This window comes from Macaca mulatta, chromosome 19 (genome assembly GCF_049350105.2).
Source record: "Macaca mulatta isolate MMU2019108-1 chromosome 19, T2T-MMU8v2.0, whole genome shotgun sequence".
Taxonomy (NCBI): Eukaryota; Metazoa; Chordata; class Mammalia; order Primates; family Cercopithecidae; genus Macaca; species Macaca mulatta.
In genome coordinates, this window is record NC_133424.1 from 20,419,236 (window position 1) to 20,422,715 (window position 3,480).

The window sequence follows — 3,480 nt, forward strand, 5'->3', positions numbered from 1 at the left end:
TTTTACAACCTCTGCATGCAGCCACTAGAAAATGCTATGACTTTCATTGGGGAGAGACAGCATGACTTCTGAACAAGCTAAACAAGTGGTGCAACTGGCCCTGGATCTGTGGCCCATATGGCATGGGCCAGCAGAACTGCAAGTGACTGTCCTAGATCAACATGCTAATTGGAGCCTTAGGCAGAAACAAGATGGGAAGAGGGTACCTTTCAGGTTTTGGACCCAGAAACTGCCAAAGGTGGGAAAAGCTTATACCCCTTTTGAGAAGCAATTGTTAGCTTGCTATTGGGCTTTGCTGAAAATGGAACACCTCTGCTTCAACCATGATGTCTTTATGAGGCCTGAAATTCCTAGTATTATTTGGTCTTGAGTTCCCCCAAAACCCACCAGACAGGGCATGCCCAAGAATGTAGCATCATAAAATGGAAATGGTACATACAAGACCAGGCTAAGCCAAAACCAAAGGGGGTATCAGTTTTTTTTTTTTTTTTTTTTTTTTTTTTTGAGACGGAGTCTCGCTCTGTTGCCCAGGCTGGAGTGCAGTGGCGCGATCTCGGCTCACTGCAAGCTCCGCCTCCCGGGTTCATGCCATTCTCCTGCCTCAACCTCCCGAGTAGCTGGGACTACAGGCACCCGCCACCTCGCCCGGCTAATTTTTTTGTATTTTTTTTTAGTAGAGATGGGGTTTCACCGTGTTAGCCAGGATGGTCTCGATCTCCTGACCTCGTGATCCACCCGTCTCGGCCTCCCAAAGTGCTGGGATTACAGGCTTGAGCCACCACGCCCGGCCAGGGGTATCAGTTTTACATGAGGATGTATGAAACTTCCCAGCTCAGGAAATCACAGAGCAAGTCCTGCAGATAGGGAAGGAAACCTCCCCCGCCCAATGGGGCAGATCCTTTAAAGAACTAAGCCCAAAGGATCAGAAACATGCTTGGTTTATGAAGGATCCACCAAATACATTGGGGACCTGATGCTCGAAGGCCATGGCTTATAATTCTATTAAAAACATAAGAATTTATGATGAAGGAAGGGGTGGGAGCAGCCAGTTAACTGAACTAGTAGCCATCCTCCAAGCTATTCAAGAGGAGGCCAGAGGGATTTGTCACTTGTATACCAACTCGGTCTGTAGCAAATGGTCTTACTACCTGGATACCCCAATGGTAACAAAACAAATGGTTAATTGGGAATAAAGAGGTTTGGGGAAAAGAATACTGGGAAGATATCTGAATCCTGGGACACACTACCATTATCGCTGTTTTCCATGTTGGTGCCCATGCATCTCTGCTTTCTCTTGACAGACTATTTAATCAGCAGGATGATCAATAGGCCAAAATCTCCACCATAACTGCAAAATTGAATCCAAATGAATGGATTACAGTGTGTTCAAGCCTTTCAATGACAGGCATTGTAATGTATGGTGGTATAACTGATAGTGATTATTGGCCTAAATGCTACTAATTTAGTGGCCTAAATGCTCCACTTAAAAGATACAGAATGGCAGAATGGATAAGAGTTTACCAGGCCGGGTGCAGTGGCTCATGCCTGTAATCCCAGCACTTTGGGAGGCTGAGGTGGGTGGATCACCTGAGGCCGGGAGTTTGAGACCAGCCTGATCAACATGGAGAAACCCTGCCTCCACTAAAAATACAAAAAAATTAGCCAGACGTGGTGGTGCATGCCTGTAATCCCAGCTACTCAGGAGGCTGTGGTAGCAGAATAACTTGAACTCAGGAGACAGAGGTTGTGGTGAGCTGAGATCATGCCATTGCACTCCAGTCTAGACAACAAGAACTCAACTCCAACTCAAAAAAAAAAAAAAGATTTTACAAGCCAAATATGTGCTGTCTTCAAGAAACTCACCCAACATATAAGGACTCACTTAAACTTAAGGAAAAGGGTTGGAAAAAGATATTCCATGCAAAGGTACCCCAAAAGCAAGCAGTAGTAGCCATTCTTACATCAGGCAAAACAGATGTTAAAGCAAAAACAGTTAAAAGAAAAGACAAAGAGGGACATTATATAATGATAAAAGGACTAGTCCAACAGGAAAATATCACAATCCTAAATATATATGCACCTAACACTGGAGCTCCCAAATTTATAAAACAATTACTACTAGACCTAAGAAATGAAATAGATGACAATACAATAATAATGAGGGACTTCAATACTCTACTGACAGCACTAGACAAGTCATCAAGACAGAAAGTTAACAACAACAACAACAACAATGGACTTAAACTATATCCTAGAACAAATGGACTTAAAAAATATTTACAAACATTCTATCCAAGAACTGCAGAATATACATTTTACTCATCAGCACATGAAACATTTTCCAAGATAGGCATATGATAGGCCACAAGTCTCAATAAATTTAAGACAATCAAAATTATATCAACTACTCTCTCAGACTGCAGTGGAATAAAAGTGAAAACCAACTTCAAATGAATGATCAAAACCATGCAAATACATAGAAATTAAATAAATTTTAGGAATTAAATAAATACATGGAAATTAAATTAAAAAATTAAAGATCAAACTGTTTCTGAATGAGCGTTGGATGAAATCAAGATGGAAATTTAAAAATTCTTTCAATTGAATGCGCCCGCCATGTCCATGGAGAGAGGCTGAGGCGGCCGGGCTTGAGGTACTGGAGCACCCGGATGGCGAAGACGTAGGCTTCCTTAGTCCCAGCAACTGTCTGGGCTGTAAGCAAGAGGAAGCGTCAGCCCACCCGGACCGCCCTCGCCCTGACACCTTCAGCAGTAAACAAGATAAAACAACTTCTTAAAGATAAGCCTGAGCATGTAGGTGTAAAAGTTGGTGTGCGAGCCAGGGGCTGTAATGGCCTTTCTTATGCTCTAGAATACAGGAAGACAAAAGGAGATTCCAACGAAGAAGTTATTCAAGATGGAGTCAGAGTATTCATTGAAAAGAAAGCACAGCTAAACTTTTAGAACAGAAATGGACTATGTTGAAGAACAATTATCCAGTGAGTCTGTGTTCAATAACCCAAACATCAAAAGAACTTGTGGCTGTGGAGAAAGCTTAAATATTTGAAATCTCAGGACTCTTCTGGCTGTAGGTTCCAGGAAAGCTCCGAAGCCTTGGGGCTCACTGCAGAAATCATGTGACTGTCACATGCTTAATGTGTAGCTGCCTTGTAGGAAAATAAAGTGATGCATTTTGAAAATGAAGCCAGTGTGTTAGATTCCAGAAGAAATGATATTTGTATTCTCTGTAGGGGGCAGAAAATGAGAAGCCATCACTTTCTTCAGATCATTTAGGTCTCTTATATCCTTTGTTTTAGAACCAGTTTCATTAAAGTTGCCTTCCTGGGCACCTGTTTATCCATTTCCTGGACTGTGTGCACTCCTTAGATCTCTATTGACTGGCTTGAACATGCATCCCCCTCGGCATTTCTCCCAACCAGATCAGAGACTTCTAAAATCGGAGACAGGACATCCTGACTGC

At 42.4% G+C, this 3,480-nt stretch overlaps 1 pseudogene; it reads left to right on the forward strand.

The window, feature by feature from the left end:
- Positions 1-2,609: 2,609 nt before the first annotated feature.
- Positions 2,610-3,217, forward strand: LOC144336879 (iron-sulfur cluster assembly 1 homolog, mitochondrial pseudogene; annotated as a pseudogene).
- Positions 3,218-3,480: the final 263 nt, after the last annotated feature.